The following is a 19,839-nucleotide window of genomic DNA, read 5'->3' as shown; positions in this document are numbered from 1 at the left end:
AGAAGTGGAGTCAATGTATACTGAGAGACAGTTGTCTATGGGCTCAGTACCAGGTGCTTTGCTATACATGTACAAAATGCCGAAGGACATGCTGTCATCTTCATTTTTAGATGAAGAAAATGATATCTCCAGAGGCCAAAGCCACACAGGGTCAGTAAATTATAAGACCTTTTTACATGATGATAGCAGTTTACTGATCTCATAAAATTAGATTAAGGATCATATGAAATAACAGGGAAAGAGAACTTTGAATATTTTAAGCTTTCATGAGAAGTTTACTGTATCATCATCACTGTAATTACAATGATCATCAACATCAGCAGTTGTCATCAACAATGCATCACTTTTTTAGAGTCATTTGCAAAACTGTCACTCGATAACAAATATTAGCATCAAGATTATTTTACGTGACTTGCATATCATTTTCATCAAGACAGTTTTTATAATAAAAAAGCACATCTCATCAAAGACTGAACAATAGGATTTAATTTAGCCTCAAAAGGAGCAAAATAAAGACCCAGTAACTATTTAGCAATGATATTATTCACTTTAGTCACATAGGCAATCTAATAAGAAAGCAAGAATGGGGAGAAAGAGAGGAAGAAATGTCAGGCTTAACCCAACCACACTAAGCCAACATTTTAGTGTAAGTGCCTTCTGGTTTTTTAATATTCATATCCTACATGACTGTATCCAGGGTACATATAAATATGGATCCTGTTTTTAATTCATAAACATTATACTCTAATCATTTTTAGGGGTTGTTACATGATTTTTATAACCTTTATATATAACAGCTTCATAATAATCCATGATGTTTATTATTTAATAAGCCTCATTGGTAAATTCTGACTTTTTAGAATTATGTACGGTTTTGTGATTGAACACAACTATTTTGCATATATATTTTATCTTTTGGATATTTTTAGCAGACACTAGCAAAACTTTGTACAAGAACAGTTTGTGTTTTCAGATTCATTCTGACAGTTATTTTTCCCAAAAGTCTATGTTAATATACAGGGTCACCAACAATCATTAGGAAGGCTGGTTTCACCAAATACTTGTTAGAGTTTTTATATTATTATTTAAACTTTTTTGCTAGTTAATAGGGTGAAAATAGTGCCTCTTTATTCTAAAATACATTTCTTTACTATTAGTGAAAGTAAACATTTTTCTGAATGCTTGTTAGTTGTATTTGCTCCCTTTTAAAAATTGAGATGTAATTGACATTAATATTGTGTCAGTTTAAAGTGTGTGTGTGTTAAGTTGCTTCAGTCGTGACGGACTCTTTGTGACGCTATGGACTGTAGCCCACCAGACTTCTCTGTCCATGGGATTCTCCAAACAAGAATACTGGAGTGGGTTGTCATTTCCTTCTCCAGAGGATCTTCCTGACCCAGGGATCGAACTTGCCTCTTCTGCGATTCTTGCATTGCAGGCAGATTCTTTACCACTGAGCCACCAGGGAAGCCTGTCAGTTTAAAGTGTACGACGTGTTAATTTGATATACTTACATGTTGCAATATGTCTACCACATTGGCCTTAACTAACACTTCAAATCATATTTAATAATTATCATTTCTCCTTTGTAGTGAGAATATTTTGTGAATATTCCCATCAAGTCCTTTACCCATTGATCTGTCCCATTCTCAGTGATATTTCCTTAACAGTTTATACAAAACTCTTTTTCTAAAGATGGTCTTTTCCTCACCATAAACAATTGCTAAAGTTTTCCTTCTTTTCATGCTTTCCTTATGGTTTTGATTGCTTTGATGTTTGAAAGGTTTAGTTCTACATTTATGTAAAATCTCTCTATTCCAATGTGATTTTTTTTCTTTATTTGCGGGGGTGGATTTCTAAACTTAGAAATGTAGGGCCTCTGTAGAGGTTTAATAAATATTCTGTTCTTGTTTTTTTCAAGATCTTGTAAAGTATAATTTTAAAATTCAACTGCCTTGATCAAGTACAACTTGTAGTTCAGTGATGCCAGTCTCTTTCGGGTCTAACCACTTTATCTGCCTTAACCTTTTCTCCCAAGTTTCTTTATACTCTTCTTGCTCTGTCCAACCCCCTAAATGCTGGCACTTCTCAGAAATCTGCCCTGATCCTCTTCTCTTTTTCCTATGCATTTTACTGCCCCCTGGACAGTCTTACCTGCACCCATTACTTCAGTTACTCCCAGCACAGCTTTGACTTCCACATCCCTATCTCCAGACCCAGTTGTCTGTGTCAGAAACCCAGACATCATCGTTAAGTGCCTTTCTCCTTCACAAGCTTGACAACCAGATTCAATGGATTCTGCCTCCCAATTTAGCTCCTCTTCCTCTGCCCTCCTTTCCATCCCCTTGCCATTCTTCTAGCCCTGGCTTTCATCTGGACAGCTGTAATTGCCTCCTTACCAGTCTTCTTGCCTCTGCTCTCATCCCTTCCAGCAGCTCCGGGTGATTAGGTATCAACATGCAGTAGCTTTCCTGTCCAAAATTACCTATTTATCAGCAGATCAATTAACAATCAATTAACAGAAGAGGAATTATAATAAAGTCATGCAGGGGAGTTCCAGAGACAGGAGTACCTAACAAGACTGAGATGAAGAGGTCAGACAGGTGAAAGAGTTGATGGTAACTGTGAATAAAAAGTCAGAAAGAAAACAAGGAAGCACTTGTTTCCGGGGAAGCTATGGAGATAGATTCTAGTCTCTAACATGTATTGAGGGCCTGACTCAGTCAGGCATTTTATCTGTAATTACTCATTGGTCTTCATAACAACCATTTGAAGTAGGTACCGATACTAACCTCATCTCATAGATGAGGAATCCCAGCAAAAGAATAGCAAAGACTATGCCTTTAGTCATATTGCTGGAGAACGGAAGAGCCAGGCACTCTAATCCCCAGGTCCTTGTTCCTAGCCATTATGCAAAACTGTCTTTTCAAGTGAAAGGGCTATGGGGTAGGGAAGGAGACAAAGACAGTGTTAGAAGTTGAAGACTAACAAAGATATGACTTTAGGTATCCTGGTTAGGTAAGCCATGAGTCCCAGTCAGGAATTCTGGGTAATGACCCTACACTATTGTGTTAAATTTGGAATAGTAATTAATATTTAAGTGTCTCAACTTCAGCATTTGAAAAATTGGGTTATTGGCACTTCCTCTTCTAGTTTCTCACCAGTCAAAAATGTTATTCCTTAGAGTATTACTAACATTGTTAGCAGAACTACTAGCATGGGGATCAAGGGATAAGAGAAACTCATCCTCTTTACAAACATTTCAAATATTGTTCTGTTGCAAAATGGGAGGAGGAGGCTTGGTTCCCAGAGGCCTTGAGCTCTGCAATTATTTGTGGATCTTATGCAGTGTCATTCAGGTATGGGGTCTGCTTTCCTTCTTTCTCCAGTTTTTAGACTCACTGGAGAACTTCTCAAAGCTTGTGAACCTCACTGTCAAATACTCTATCCATCTTAAAAGGGAAGCAGCTTTGGGGAGTATAGTAGAGGTTCCTAAAAACACGAACAGGCATCTTTAAGAAACGATCTTTCTGATTGGCATCTCTGCCTGCCACCATAGTTCATCCAGTGTAAGGCTTGGATCTGGACCTTACTGAAAATGAAAATGCTGCCCATGAATTATTCTAGAGATGAAATATTGACATCAATTTAATTCAATTTGCCTCCAAGGCATTAATCTTGATTCATTTCATTGAAAGAAAATTTTGTTGAAGAACTTTGTGTCAGGGACAAAGTTAATCAAAAGGTGTAAGGATTTTCTTTCCTTCTTCATGAAGATTTCTTTAAACTAAATTGACACTCAACCACCTACACTGTTTCTATAGTAATCTCTTATTAACCAGGGTCTTCTAAACCCAAAAAATAAGCCTAGACTACCAGCCTAGGAAACATTCAAAATTCTCATATTCTGTATGAAGCCATATTTTTTATATTTTCTTGCCTTAGTAATTTGAAACTCTTGCTCAGTGACTCAGTTCTTCTCTTTCTAAACATATTTGTTGGAAAGAACTTCAATATATGCTATAGCTCAGAATAATATATCAACATTTGAGAAGGAAATTATATATTTGGCAAATTCTCCTCCCATTTTGGGAATCCATGTGTAGATTTATGTAATGTTTTTTTTTTTTAATAAATTTATTTATTTTAGTTGGGGGCTAATTACTTTACAATGTTGTAGTAGTTTTTGCCATACATTGACATGAATCGGCCATGGGTTTACATGCATTCCCCCTCTTAGACCCCCCTCCCACCTCCCTCCCCATCCCATCCCTCTGGGTCATCCCATTGCCCCAGTCCTGAGCATTTGTCTCATGCATCGAACATGGAATGGTGTTCTGTTTCACATATGATAATATACATGTTTCAATGCTTTTCTCCCAGAACGTCCCACCCTCACCTTCTCCCTCAGAGTCCATAAGACTGTTCTATGCATCTGTGTCTCTTATTCTGTCTCGCATATAGGGTTATCGTTACCATCTTTCAAATTCCATATATATGCATTAGTATACTGTATTGGTGTTTTTCTTTCTGGCTTACTTCACTCTGTATAATGGGCTCCAGTTTCATCCATCTCAATAGAACCGATTCAGATGTATTTTTTTAATGGCTGAGTAATATTCCATTGTGTATATGTACCACAGCTTCCTTATCCATTCGTCTGCTGACGGACATCTAGGTTGCTTCCATGTCCTGGCTATTGTAAACAGTGCTGCGATGAACATTGGGGTACACGCATCTCTTTCAATTCTAGTTTCCTCCGTGTGTATGCCCAGCAGTGGGATTGCTGGGTCATATGGCAGTTCTATTCCCAGTCTTTTAAGGAATCTCCACACTGTTCTCCATAGTGGCTGTACTAGTTTGCATTCCCACCAACAGTGTAAGAGGGTTCCCTTTTCTCCACACCCTCTCCAGCATTTATTGCTTGTAGGCTTTTGGATAGCAGCCATTCTGACTGGTGTGAAATGGTACCTCATTGTGGTTTTGATTTGCATTTCTCTAATAATGAGTGATGTTGAGCATCTTTTCATGTGTTTGTTAGCCATCTGTATGTCTTCTTTGGAGAAATGTCTGTTTAGTTCTTTGGCCCATTTTTTGATCGGGTCGTTTATTTTCCTGGAATTCAGCTGCAAGAGTTGCTTGTATATTTTTGAGATTAATTGTTTGTCTGTTGCTTCATTTGCTATTATTTTTTTCTCCCAGATCTATGTAATGTTATTATAAACTATCCCTGGATTCTATTAGACTTTTGTTTTCCATTGATTGCTATGTATAAGAAGCCAAAGCAATTAAAGGTATATCAATAATCTAAAAAGAAAATGTCATAGAACAATTAAATGGCAGCTGGAAATTAGCTGCATTGTGCAATAAATCAATATGCATTACAAAATCAAAATGAATCTGAGCATTTGAACTTAAAAACATGTAAGAAATGGGAGCATAATTTTTTACTCTAGTGACATTATATAACATACTTCTTAAACTGTAAGGAAAAATACAATAGCAAGTGTTAGTGAAATTAGCTTGTCTTATACAAAGATGCAGGGACTTCCCTGGAGGTCCAGTGATTAAAACTCTGAACTCCCAATTCATGGGGCCTGGGTTCAGTCTCTGATCAGAGAACTATATCCCACATGCCAGTCAGTGTGTCAAACACACACACACACACACACACACACACACAGGGGCAGATAACCAGCCTTTGGAAATGTTTATCATTACCTATATTCAAAATATTTTAATAAGTATATTCAGTCCCAATGCCCCAACCTACCTTAAGACCAAGAAGGAAGAAAGTATCTTTTCAAGATTTGATTGATTGGCGGTGGTTGGTTGCCTGTGGAGCCAGGTTGAAAAAATTGTGAGGCTAAACCAAGACTCAACAAGAAAGACTGTTGGGACAAATTGGGGTATCCACCATGGGTATTTAGGGTTGGGGAGGGGTGGTAGAAAACATTATAAATATTTGTCCATCTTAAATATCAAGGCATGTTTGTGGAATGTGAATGATATGTGTGAACATTCTTATGCATGTCTCTTAGTACATACATCAGTGGGCTACCACTAGGTTATATGTATTAGTCTCTCATTCGTGTCCAACTCTTTGCAACCCCGTGGACTGTAGCCCACCAGGCTCCTCTGTCCATGGAATTCTTCAGACAAGAATACTGTAGTGGGTTACCATTCCCGTCTCCAGGAGATCTTCCCAACCCAGGGATTGAACCTGGGTCTCCTGCATTGCAGGCAGATTCTTTACCATCTGAGCCACCAGAGAAGCCCCACAGCTAGACTGTAGAGAATGCAAATATTCAACTTTACAAGATAATACCAAATTGCTTTTCAGAGTGACTTTACCAGTTCACACTTCTACCAGCAACAAGGACTCTCCAATATGGAGAAATTTCCGTAACTGTAAGTGCCAGAGACAGATTTGGATATAGACATATCTCCAGAAAATTTTGTTTACGTTGCATTAACTTCCTAGGGATAATTGATGAGCTCACAAGACTCAATGAAGAGAAGCTTGCTCAAGAGGTTTGAGGTAAAAATTAACATATGACAGAACTCCAAGTAAATTCTAGTGGCAATTGAACAATTTTGACCAAAATTGAAGTTTCTGTCTGGAGTTTATCACATAAAGAATGAGAATTCTGGATTTGAGAGATAGTGTTGAGCGTGGTATCCAGTTAGAGTTGAATGAGTCCAGCTTCAGAGAACAAATCTGGCACTTTGCACATTAATTACCAGTTTCCACCTTAAAGGTTAACTTTAACTAACCTTTAAAAGTAACTTTGCTTGCTTCAGTATTTTCTTGGTAGGCTGAAGTTAAAACAGTCCACAGAGGGAAAGGTAAAGTCCTATTCTAGGAGGACATTCTTGATCCATGGATAGAAAGTTGTCTTCCATTTGGGGATATACCATTTGGTTTTGTTACAATGATAAACAACATGTTTTAAAATGTATTAGGAATGGTTTTCAGCTATATCTGCAGTAAGCAAGTGAGGTGAAAACATCTAAAAATGTTTTAACTTGACATATATTAATAACACAAAATGAGAAGATAATAGGTTAAATTAATTGTCTTTTATGCCCGATATTTATAAATACCAGCCTCTATGCATTTAAGCTGAATCAAGATTTTTAAATCTCTTGACGTCTCTTGAAAGAAAAAAAGTGAACTTTTTCCAAGCCACACAGAACATACAACATTTTATAAGTTGCTTCTTTTGTGTTGGTTTGAATTTTTTCAATATTGTAGCATATGATATAAAACTTAAAGAATTAGAAATAGTCCTAAGGCATATTCACTTCTCAAACATTAACTGATTCTCAAATTTAAAATGAGTCCTAGGTTTTTATATAAAATTGCCAAATTCTTTTTAAATCTCAACCCTAAAGCAACTTTTTAAAATCTGTTATCTCACTGAATTTTTTGGTTTCATTTTTTATTTTTGGTGAAATGAAACTTTACATTAGATTTGATTTTTATGAAACATCCAAATTCTAGCTTCTTGCATAGTTTCTATTTTTATTTATTATAAACAAAAATATTATTAGGAAAAATTATTTTTCCCTAAAACTATTAAGTGCCTAATATTAATTTTTAGGTTTCAAAAATAACAAAATTTGCTTAATAATTCCTCTTTAAAAGGTAATATCAAACTGAAGGCTACCATTTAAACATCTGTTTCAAAAGAAGCATCGGTAATTTTGCTGACCTTTATGGTATCACATTCCACTGATATTCAGCCAGTAACATATTATTTGGTCCAAGGTGGTTTGTTTTGCTTTAAGTGGCATTATTTGGTTTCATCTCATTTTAACCCAGTGTCAACAACTTTTAAATCCCCATGACAGCTCCTTATAGTGTTTGTGTGTGTGTGAGAGAGCGTGTGTGTATGAATGGGCATGAGCCATCTCTTTCATATTCAAGTTACTGTTGAAAACAAGGTCATTATCCACAGGTCCAAGTAGCTAATTAGGCCCAAAATGTTCAGGCAGGGATGCACACAGGCTGTTGTAAAGCACGTTCTTCATCCCTGCTGTCCAATGCCCACTTCCCATTGTCAGTCGTTACAACTCTGTTTCTTCCTCTCAGACTTCTTTGGAACAGATTCATCTGCCCCCACTGGTTTGAGCCAGCATTCAATTTGTTTTTGGTTTTCTAAATTGCACAGATAGGTTCTGTTAAAATGCTTCAGTCGGTTATCGTGAAGCATTTTCCTCACAACCCCCTTCACCACGGAGCCAATTCATTAGCCACACAACATCTCCTTATCTGTTATGAAGTAACAAATAAAACAAAGTGAAGAAATCCCAAGCAAATTCAAAGTATAGACATATTCAGCAGTTTTGATTCCGATTCCAGTGGCGCTCCACTTCCCAGCCAATGACAAATGAAATAGGGCGGCTGTCTGGAATGTGGTCACTTATCACCCATTAGGTAAAACCTCTATCGCAACTGCTATCACGAAAGCTTTCGGTAATTAGGAAAACGTGCAATTCTGTCCAGCCTCTCTTTCTATACTTACTGGGAGTCCTGTGCTGTGATTCTGAGGCACAAGGGTTGCTTACCAATTAGCAAAACAAACCACACTGAAATGTGTAATCGATTCTTTAAACTGGGAACAGAGCCCAGGAATGAAGATTCTCTGACCTGTTATAACTAATGTTACCACCATTACCTCTTCCTTCAATTATCCAGGCTTCTTCCAAGCCCAGACTGGATTCCTGCTGACAGTAATGTGGAACACACTCATTAATCATTTTCTTGTCATTGTCTTCTGGCAGGGAGAAGGGAGTGATGCTCACTACCAAAAATAGGATGCCTTCTCTCTCTGATAAATAGGAGAAAACTGTAATGAATATGTTGTCCTGTCATGGGCAATTCCATCTTTAATGGTCTTGAGAAAAAGCATATAATATTGGTGCTATGTGTTTATGTATCATAGGCATACAGTACTAAAGACATAAATAGATACTGAGTTAAAATAAGTGCTTTTAAAAATAACTATGTGAACATAAACTTTAGCTATACTAATAATTTCTGAGTCACAGAACATTGAATTTTTTAAGCAATAAATGTTTGATGCGTGAAGGCTGACATTTAAGTTTTCATTATATACATGAAAAAGACCCACTTGTGTATGTGTGTGTTTATACATACAGGAACATGTTTATCTCCTTATATTTGTTTACATTTGTTTGTAAAACCCATCATGCTGGATCACAACTTTCAAAGATTTCCAGAAGGTTGTCATTACACACAAACCCAATATAATAATAACATCATAAAGTCTATCATTTTGAAGAGAAGGAATCACTGCTAAAATCCATCTAGTCATATGTCTTCATTTTATAAGTGAGGAAGTTGAAGCTCAGACAATTATTATTCAAGAGACTACAAGTCCTTACTGACACAGGCTCCCAGCATGGATTTTTTTTCCTAATCCTGTGTATCCATGTGCCCATTCTGGCTTAATGTGAAGTCTCGAGCAAGGAGCCAAGATACTCAGTGCTCCTGGATCATCTGTTCAAACCCTGATATACACTAGTTTGAGTTTAGTGAGAGAGTGTCAGCCCATTTTTCAGTTGAGAAAACAGAGCTAGAAAAGTTAAGTTGAGCTAGTTAGTTAGAGGCAGACTAGTCAGTCAAAGTTAGGCAGAGTAGGGGTTGGTATCCAGGCTGCCTGGCATCTAACAACAAGAAGTGAACAAGATTACTATGATCAGATGCCTGATAGTCAGCTCCATTTCTCTTATTTTATTCAGAAAAAACATATATATGGAGAAGGAAATGGCAACCTATCCAGTGTTCTTGTTTGGAGAATCCCATGGACAGAGGAGCCTGGCAGGCTATAGTCCATGGAGTCGCAAAGAGTAAGACACGACTTGGCAGCTGAACAACAGCAAAAATATACACATATATATATATGTATATACATATACATGTATACACACACACATACATATATATGGGCTTCCCTGATAGCTCAGTTGGTAAAGAATCTGCCTGCAATGTAGGAGACACTGGTTCAATTCCTGGGTCAGGAAGATCCGCTGGAGAAGGGATAGGCTACCCACTCCCGTATTCTTGCCTGGAAAATTCCATGGACTATACAGGGTCCATAAGTGTGTGTGTGTGTGTGTGTGTGTGTGTGTACATATATATGTGTATATATATATGCTTCTTTTTTGGTGTAACTGTAAAAATGGCTATGTTTGTCTTTATACAGGTGTAAGTTAAGGACTGAAAGGGTGTTGGTGACTCATGTGTTTGAAAACATCACTTGGATTATTCTGCCAGTGAGTCTTCCTGGCAGTCTTTGGGAGTCATTCTAGGGCTGCATGCTTAGAAAGATGGTTCTTGAATCACTCCAATTAACTTTCAGTTTCATCCATCACCATCTCTCACTTCTATAAAATGACATACCAAAAGCAAACACTTATGGTTTTCAACATACTGGCCTGTAGATGAAAAGTGTTAGCTAATCAATTTAGTTGATATGTACATAGTGAGAATGGCTTGAGGGAGGTCAGCCACCACCCACTGTGTCATACAGCAAAGTCAAGTGGGAAAAAAGAGACAGTCACCCATTATTTAAAACTCACCATCTGTTTTGCAAGTTGTTTTCTTTCTTTTGTCTTTCCTTCACCAACCGTTCCTTTCATATTTCATCTTTTATGACTTTTCTTTTCTCTACACAGTATTACCTTTCACAAAACAGAGAAACCAAAATCTATTTGTGCAGTACGTTAGCTTGTTACACTGCCCTGATAAATAATTTCCCATTGATGAAATGAACCACAGGTTGACAAGCATGGGGATATAGGATACATGGATCTGGGTTTGAGTCCTAATTCTGCTCCAAAATAAGAAAAAGCTGGGTTCCCTTGGGTAAGTCACTTAACCTCTCTGAGCCTATTTCTTCACTTGTAATATTGATAATCATCAACTGGAGTAATTGCAAAACACAAAGAAGAAACTATATGTGACAGTGCTTAGTATATTAAGTTCTACATAAATGTTATTTTTTTTTAACATTATCAGATTTTAATTAGTGTCTAATCTTGTTTCATATGACAAAGTAAAATTAATGACTATTCTACAGATATGGGCTTCCCAAGTGGCTCAGTGGTAAAGAATCTGCCTGCCAATGCAGGAGACGTGGGTTCAATCACTGGGTCGGGAAGATCTTCTTGAGTAGGAAGTGGCAAGCCACTCCAAGATTCTTGCCTGGAAAACTCCATGGACATAGGAGCCTGGTGGGCTACAGCCTATAGGGTCACAAAGAGTCAGACACAACTGAGCAACTGAGCATACATGTACGCATTGCTATAGATTGCACTATAACATTTATATGTTCAAACTTTTGCCAACAGTAACTTGAAAATTTACTTTAGCATTTATGATAGCTAAATCAAATGTTAATGAAATAAATCACTGTAGCATGTAACTCAATTCACATCTTGGCTGATTGGTTTGACACAGAGTCACTGATAGTCTGGAAAGAATATCTGCTTGCAGAATCGAAGTGAAGATAGGCCCAAGTGTAAATTGCATTTATAAAGTTTATCTGCCATCAAAACCTATCTAAATTTCAACTAAAATTTATAGCACTCTTGGTTACACCCTCTCATCAGAGCTTCAAGCCACATTGGGTATTCCTATCTTTGTGTGTCTTATCTGATTGACTGGAGCAGAAAGAGAAATTATGTTCTACTTCCTGCTGTCCTGTGTTTCTGAGCTAAAAGTGTCTGGCCCCAGGTTGTCACCATAAGTGAGCCCAGACATTTCTCAAAATCATTCAAGTGCCTTTATTGTGAAGAGGATTCCATGAGAGTTTTTCCAGAGCGCATCTTCAGAAAGTTTGCAATCTTCTGATAAAAAAAAAAACTACTTTGGAAGAGCAGCGTATCAACCAAAGTAAATGGCAGCATACACACTTCTAAAGTCACGAGAGGTGCAGAGTCAAACGTCACTGAAATGCAGGTCACAAATTCAGAAGTAATAGCACTATTTTAAAAGGTGGGTTAAGGGAGGTGGTGAAAGTGAAGATAAGTTTGTGAAGAAAAAAAAAAAAACAGAATATTGTTCACATCAAATGAAGTTCCCAAATTGTTTCTTACAATGTTCAAGGATCCTCTTCGCCCTGACGATGAAGCTCAAACCTCTATTCAAAGCATAATTCATTGGACAAGTAGTTATGCAATAGTGCCCTGGGCCAGGTAGTGGGGAGACTGTACCAAACACAGAGCTTCTGGGACTGCTCTTTTATACCTCACCCACATCTTGCGCTAGAGAGGAACTCCATACACCTATCAAGTTCGCCAACAGTCTCCTTGTTTTTCTGCTTACTTGCCTTTGCTCTTCAAAGAATGACCTTCTATTTCCTTTGAAATCCTTCTCATCTTTCAAGGCTTAGCTCAAAGACACTGCCTTCATAAACTTTGGCTAATAAACCTTTTGGGGCCAATTTCCAAAGCCCTTGATTGTACCTCTGTAGTTACTGCTACAACAACATATGATAGACTGGGTGGCTTATGATCAATAAAAATTTATTTCTCACAGTTCCAGAGGCTGAGAAGTTCAAGATCAAAGCGCCAACAGATTCAATGTCTGGTGAAAGTCCACTTCTTGGTTCAAAGGTGGCCATCTTCTTACTGTGTCCACAGGTGGCAGAAGGGGCAATAGAGCTCTCTGGAGCCTTTTTTATGAAGTCACTAATCCCATTCTTGAGAGTTCTACCCTCATAACCAAACACATCCTTGAGGCCCCACTCCTAATGCCATTGCACTGGGGGTTAGGTTTCAACATCTGAACTTGGAGGAAACAGAAATATTCAATCTGTATCAATCCCTATTATTAATAATTGAGTAATTAATTGATTAATTAATATTCAGTTAATAAAAATTCATTCATTGGGAAGCATGTCATAAATGGAAGGAAAGTATATGCTGGTAATACAGTTCATTAGAGGATTTAACGATAAGCTGTTCCCACACACATCAAGGATTCTCTCTCTCCCTGCCCTGATCTTCCCAAGGAGATGAATCACAGGTTTGCTCCTAGTGGCAACTGAGTCAGTAAGGCCAGTCCCCAAGCACTGCTGACACTTTTGAAGTAGAAGAATAATGAATATGAAGACAAAATTATGAGATTGCAGTTCTGTTCACAATCTAGTTGTGAAGTCAGATATGTAAAAGAAATAGCTCTCATTGATAAATGGACATCAACTCCTAAAAGACTTTGCATTTGGCAATTTTAGCACAGCCATACTACTTCTTAAAAAGGGCACCATGAGGAAGGCTTTGGTCAGTGGTGATGGGGAGGTAAATGTGTTTCCTTTTTCCCTTTTGTGGCCTGAGGGAAATCATGTCCTTAAGCCCTAGCTAATCATCAGAGTGAACTTGTACCCCAAGGAGAGAACAACCCATTAAAAGGATGTAACAGGCATTTGAGATTCAGATTTATCACACCTTTTCAATTTTCTCTTGGGATAAATCTATTAGAAATAATGAATAATTAAAATTAATATTAAAAATATATTTTAAATTCCTATTGAAAGTCTCAATTTTTTATTTTTTATTTCCTTGTAATTTATAATGAGTGCTAGGAATTGGGAGCCCATAGCAAATTTCAAGCTCTTATTTTTCACCAGAATTCTTCACAAGGGATAGTTGGTAGGGTTTTCTTTACTCGTTTTTTTAGTATACTCTCCAACTGTAGTGGGAAAAGTGCCTACAAATATTGCTAATGGGTGAGAAACTGCACATTCTCTGGTAACATTGGTGAGAAGCCAAGTACTGAGTGAAAACTACTATTTCCAAAATGATTTATGTGAAAGAGCCCAAAACTATGGTTAACTGTTTTTCACTTTGCCCTATTTGATAAGAAATTGCTTGTAGTAACAGGCAGGTTGTCTTCCCAGTTTTTCACCTACTGATGAACTTTACTTTGCCTCTTCTTATAATTAATGCATTAGGCATGCTAAGCAGCTCTCAGGTTCTATTCTATAATAGGAAGTAAGAAATTCTGCAGGGTCTGCAGGCAACCTGTGATGGGAGAGAGTCTTTTGAGACCATAGCCTGTAACTATGATGAGGCGTCTCTCTCTGACTTCTTCAACCCTGCAATTATATTACATTAGAAAATGGAGGGATCAACCATGATTCTTAAGTAGTTAGCCAAAGAACCAACTGATTTAAGCTGGAAAGGAATGTATTAAGGACTCTAGATAGCTTTTGACATTGCTTGGAGGATGGAGAACCAGACTTGGAGGCTTTGTGGCCAAATGTAACATCCACTTTACTCAGGAGCATCGTCCCAGGAGAGACCCAGTACATCTGGCAACACAGATATGAGCCCTGGATACACCTTCAGAGTCTCCTCCTCTGCTGGCTCTGGAAGCAATGTGTCTCTAGGGCTGCCTTCGTCACAGTGGGTTCTTCTCAGTGCTTGCTTCTCCTCATCACTACCTTCCAGATCTATGACTTATACTTCAATATCTGGTTGACAGCACCTAGATTCCCTGCTTAGGCCACAACCGTTAAAAAAAAAAACAACTGGAAAAATTAGTTTCTGATACCCTCCCTAGGGACTCTTATAGTAGAAAACTCCCCAGAGTAGGCATGTTCAAAGGTGCCAGACTGCCAAGAAGAATGACCAAACCCCAGTCTTCCTTGGTTTCTCAGCAGAGCTGGAGTATCAGCCAACATTCTAGGTCAGGGAGAAACAAGAGGGTCAGGAGGGTATGGTATGTTTCTGTTCAGCTCCTCCATTCCCACGGAACCCTTACCACTTGTTCTTGACTTATTAACTGAGTGTCTTTGAGCCAATTACTCAATATTTCTAGTTCAAGCCATCCGCCTGACTGGAGTCCCTCCAATTGCACTCACACCCTCCCAACAGCTCATTTCCATGCCTAGTTGAGCTTTAACAACATAAGATTGATGATGATGTTTCTATGCTTAAAACATTCCAAAAACTGCCTAAACACACTGTATAACATCCTGTAAGACCCTACAGGAAGTGGTCTCTGCCTAGATTCCCTTCAAGGCATGTAGGACCATCCTTTGCTTCATTAACTGTTCCTCGGCCCCACTGATTCTCTAATATACGCAAATTTGACTCAGAGCCTTTGTCCTGTGGTTTTCCATACAGGTAATGTTCTAACTCCAAATCACCGCCTGGGTGAACCCTTCTCATCATTCAGGTCTCAGCTCAAATGCCACTTCCTCAGAGAGATTTTCCTGACCACCTTGTTTAAATTGGACACCTCTCCCAACTTCTTATACCAAACTCTCTTTTTAAAATCATAGTTATTATCAATACCTAGATTATCTTATTTATCTATTTATCAAACTATTTTCTGTTTGCCCTACTGAAAAATGAGGTTTATCTTCATATCTCCAGTGTTTAGAACTGTGCCAAATTCCTGAGATTCTGGCTCAATTCCTTCCACACTCTTCTCATTCCAGACTTCCCTCTGCCCCACTTCCTTGCACCCTAATTGAATTCCCTGTCATGTGTTTGAGCAGATGGGACCTCCTACTTCCCATGAAGCAGATGGTGTCCTTCGTGGTTAGTGTATCAGGGTATCAGTAGTCTGGTTATTGAGCACATGACCAAAGTCTATAGGGCTGTGAAGCTGGGAAAAAATTGAGTGGGAGAATGAAGAAGAAAGATTGGTGATGTCAGGCAGGCTGGAAGTCATGTGGGCAAAGATGTAACAAAGGTGGCTATGGATACAGGGTTGCTAACAAGAGTCAAGAGTTGGTTGACTTGCTGTCTAGCAAGGGCCTGACCTCAGCTGTCATTTCTTCCTAGATGAGCACAGCAGAGAGGAATAAATAGGACCAGGCATATAAACTATGTGTCTCATCAAAGATCTATTTCTTAGAGACACAAAGACAGCAGGATTAGCTACAACATCCATATGCTTGGTAAAACTTCTTGTTAATAATACCAAGTCCCAAAAGTTAGGGTAATCCAAATAGAAGAGGGGCCTATTTGGGCTTGGATTATCCAAGTGACATCTGGACTATATGAACTTCCTTAGCTTCAAAAGACAGATGGGATCTTTTACCTTCAAGTAAAGTTCTATTTAAATTGTCTTCTTTTAATATTTAGCTGAACTGACTCCACCTTAAGTAAACCAGCAAACAAGCACGTGCTCAAACAGAAGTGTGTCCTCAGACAGGCATCCACTGAGATCCCTACATCTTAGACCTTGAATGTTGTGATGAGTGGATGAGTTGGGTAATAGTTTTCAGTCTTAACTACGTTCTCTTTAATTATTTGAAATATCTAGATAATTACTTGCATTTCATTTTGCTAATGGAGAATTAGACATGATGTTATAAAATGTGGTTTGTGGTTTGCAGTTGTGTCACCCCAACCCTATAAAGAAGTCCAAATCTCCTACTCTCTAATCAAAGAACTTACCAGGGCCCAGGAGTGTTGAATGCCAAGTGATGAGTGAGTGGGCAGGGAGGCGTTCAACCTCTTAGTTCTTCCACTCTACTCTTGGTCCTCCTGACTGAAGGTTTACACCCTTGTTCCTCCAAACCATCTTTCCTCTCCCATTGATTGTTAGATATGTTTCTGCTTTCTCTCTCTTCCCCCCAGGGACAGTAATGTCTAGTCATTCCCTACCTGGGGAGAAAAGAACCTTCAGGCAAGCTTCTCACCTGTCACTTAGGTGGACGACCTGTTTGAATCATTGTTTCTACTTTGATGTGAGGTGGTAGAAGGAGAAAATCCCTCCTGGATCAAGAGCAAGAAGGGGAAATAAATTCCAGAAACAACCACATTATTGTTTGGAGATACGACATTGACAAGGTTGCAAACAATGAAAACCACAGGAGGTATTTAGATAAACAAAGGTCACTTCATTATAGGAGGAAAAGTTTCTTTCCTCTTTCTATGGCAGGGAAAGGCTGGGATGCTGGCTGACCTCAAGAGTAACTATGACGTAGAGATTCAAGCTCTCTCTGAACCCATTTTGTACATCTTGCCTGTTGCCTTTGTGTCTGTTGCATGTCTTTCCCTCTCTCACCTTCTCACTCTTCTCTCTTGCTTTCTAGCTCTTTCTCTCCTCGTGCTTAGTGTAGTCCTCAACCTACTCTGACTCTGTCTCAGCTAGCTTCCACTGCTTCTCTGGTGCATGTGGAAGAAACACTGCGTGGATGCTTCCTGGATTTACCTGTTACAGGTCCAGCCACCCAAATCCCCAGGAAAAGGACTTTGACAAGCCTACTGAGTTAACGTTACATGAACATGGCAGCCAGAGATAGCACTTCATCCATGTGAAAGGCAGTCACAGAATGGAAGAGCAAGGGACCAAAGATGAGTGGCACATATAACAAATATCTACCATATAATTTACTTATAATGCATGGCAAATTGTCTTCCTAATTTGTGAGTGTCATACCAGCTGCATAGTGTATTTCATTTCACTTGAGAACAAAGAGGAGCAGTAGACCCTTGGAAATAGATCTTTCTGAAATCTGTTATCAGCTATACTTAACTAAAGATGGGATCCTGCTTTTATCATTTCAATTGTGAGAAATCTGTTGGTGCTCTGTGTGGCTGCCCACAAGATTAATGCTTTATTCTACATTTTTAACAGATGGAGAGCTTTCTTCATGTACTATAATTCTTATGTCTAGAGCCAAATGGAGTAAGGGAATTAGAAAATAACGATGCATAAAGTAAATATCAATTGCTGCTCCTTCTTTTTCTTAGGACTAAATTTTAATGTCATTTTTCCTCTCTGTCTTTCCTCAAGGTTCTCTTTCAGTCTTCCTCTTCAAGTATCTTTGGTGACGTGTATGCACTTCACAGTACAAAAAGGTTAATTGGTGCTCAATAAATTCTTGCTGAAATAAACTGTGTTTGTCTAATAGATGCAAAGTATCACATGGCTGATGTTGCCATTTCTCCATTGATGGAACAAGCAAATAGGGAAAATAAAGATGTTAAAGTATTTATCAATTCACATTAGAAGTCCTTCATGGATATTTCTGCAGTGTTATAATTATCTTTGCAACTCTAAGCTGTGAATGTATTTTCTTTTTTTCAGAATTAACAGTAGTGTGGTTCCCTTAGGGAAATACTAAAAATATTCAGTTCCACATATGGCTTTCTCGGTGTTAATGCAGGTATGTGTGCCTTTGCTGGATGCAACCACTTGTCTTTTATTTTGAACATATTCCAAGATTATTTGAAATGATGTGGGCAGCTCATTCTAAAAGCATGTATTAAGAACTTCCTCCATGCTAAGTGTTGTGTAATTTCAAATAAAAAGCTCAAATAAACGGTTAAGGTAAGAAAATGGTTTTCTTCTCACCCCTTGTTGACATTTTGCATCTTTCCAAAAACCCAACTCTTAAGGTAGGCTGTATAAATTCTAATTTATAACCTCTTCAGTATTCCTATTTTCAAATGATTCATATTTCCCTATTCTTTCCATAATCAAAGAACAGAATATTCCCATTCTCAGTGATATTTCCTTAACAGTTTATACAAAACTCTTTTTCTAAAGATGGTATTTTCCTCACCATAAACAATTGCTAAAGTTTTCCTTCTTTTCATGCTTGCCTTATGGTTTTGATTGCTTTGATGTTTGAAAGGTTTAGTTCTACATTTATGTAAAATCTCTCTATTCCAATGTGATTTTTTTTTCTTTATTTGCAGGGGTGGATTTCTAAACTTAGAAATGTAGGGCCTCTGTAGAGGTTTAATAAATATTCTGTTATTTTTTCTCATTTTAAAATAGATTAAACTAAGATTTGCATGTGCTACTGGTAAGTATTTTTATTGTTGTTATTTTTTTTTTCCTGACTTTTTAACTCAGATGTGTACTGTTCCCTTTTGGTGGTAGAAGGAAAGAAATACTTTTAACGGAAAAAAAAATTTAACTGAATATTTAAAGACATAGAGACTATTTTCTAGAAATAGGTTAACTGTTCTCTCTGTGTTTAGAGTTGTCTGTAACCCAAGTAGTGGGATGTGGCTACTATCAGGTTAATTTTGGTCACTATAACAACCAATACTAACAATGAACATGCAAAAAGCTTTCTTAAGGGAAAAGGTCCTTTCCTTAAGAATTGAAATTAATTAAAATAAATATATAATAAGAAATTTAAGGAAGTAGAGATTTTTATCTCTTCCAATTCTTAAATAGCATTAAATTTTTGCTTGAAAGTCCACGTATACTGAAAGAATTAGCAATACCTTGAAAGCGCTCTTAGCAATTCTTATAATTTAGTAACCTCTTCATGATGTAAAAATGACTCAAGTGTATGTGTAGCTATACTGCCTAATGGATTTCTGGAAAGAGGGGGGTTTTCATTAAAGCAAATCTGTGAAAAATCTGAATTCAGTGGAACACAGGTTTAACTCCAGATTGACTATTGAAGCTTTGACATATTCAGCAACTCCACATCCATGAAGTATTGTTTTACTCCCTAATAGATGTTGCATACAGTACTAATAGCATCTTTAATCACAGGGCTTTAAGGCATTAGGCAGATACTTCTGACAATGTTGCAAATGGAGATTCAGAAAAGTTAAGTAATTTGGATCCTATTCTTTTCTGCCCTCATTAAGTTCACAGGGCTCTGCCCAAGCCATATCTAGGAAGAAAACAAACTGTGACACAGATAACACTGTCCATCTGGGTCACTGCAACAGTTCTTAGTGATCCATCTGTACTGATACCAGAGATACAGGTTGGGAGCACCCATTATTGTGTCGCCACCACCCCCACTCACCTTGATCTCCTCTTCTGAGCTCCTGCTGTACTCATCCATACATTGAGTTATTAATCACTCA

At 37.9% G+C, this 19,839-nt stretch overlaps 2 long non-coding RNA genes across 3 annotated transcripts; one reads left to right on the top strand and one right to left on the bottom strand.

Annotated features, from left to right (window-relative positions):
- Positions 1 to 1,169: 1,169 nt before the first annotated feature.
- Positions 1,170 to 12,817, bottom strand: LOC145521071 (uncharacterized). 2 transcript variants are annotated; one of them, XR_014065081.1, is made up of 7 exons: positions 12,570 to 12,689; positions 10,612 to 10,713; positions 8,685 to 8,837; positions 5,774 to 5,836; positions 2,793 to 2,939; positions 2,400 to 2,485; positions 1,170 to 1,471 (listed from the first exon to the last, which is right to left on the bottom strand). It is a non-coding gene; the product is annotated as an uncharacterized LOC145521071 (long non-coding RNA). The 2 variants fall into 2 exon arrangements; XR_014065099.1 differs by lacking the exons at positions 1,170 to 1,471; positions 2,400 to 2,485; positions 2,793 to 2,939; positions 5,774 to 5,836 and having other exon boundaries at positions 7,067 to 8,837; positions 12,570 to 12,817.
- Positions 12,818 to 15,809: 2,992 nt separating this feature from the next.
- On the top strand, positions 15,810 to 17,562 carry LOC145521093 (uncharacterized). Its single transcript, XR_014065107.1, has 3 exons — positions 15,810 to 16,093; positions 16,630 to 16,868; positions 17,216 to 17,562. It is a non-coding gene; the product is annotated as an uncharacterized LOC145521093 (long non-coding RNA).
- The last annotated feature ends 2,277 nt before the right edge of the window (positions 17,563 to 19,839 follow it).

This window comes from Giraffa tippelskirchi, chromosome 1, assembly GCF_054371585.1.
Source record: "Giraffa tippelskirchi isolate mGirTip1 chromosome 1, T2T-mGirTip1v1.2.pri, whole genome shotgun sequence".
Taxonomy (NCBI): Eukaryota; Metazoa; Chordata; class Mammalia; order Artiodactyla; family Giraffidae; genus Giraffa; species Giraffa tippelskirchi.
This window is presented reverse-complemented; position numbering and strand designations above follow the sequence as displayed.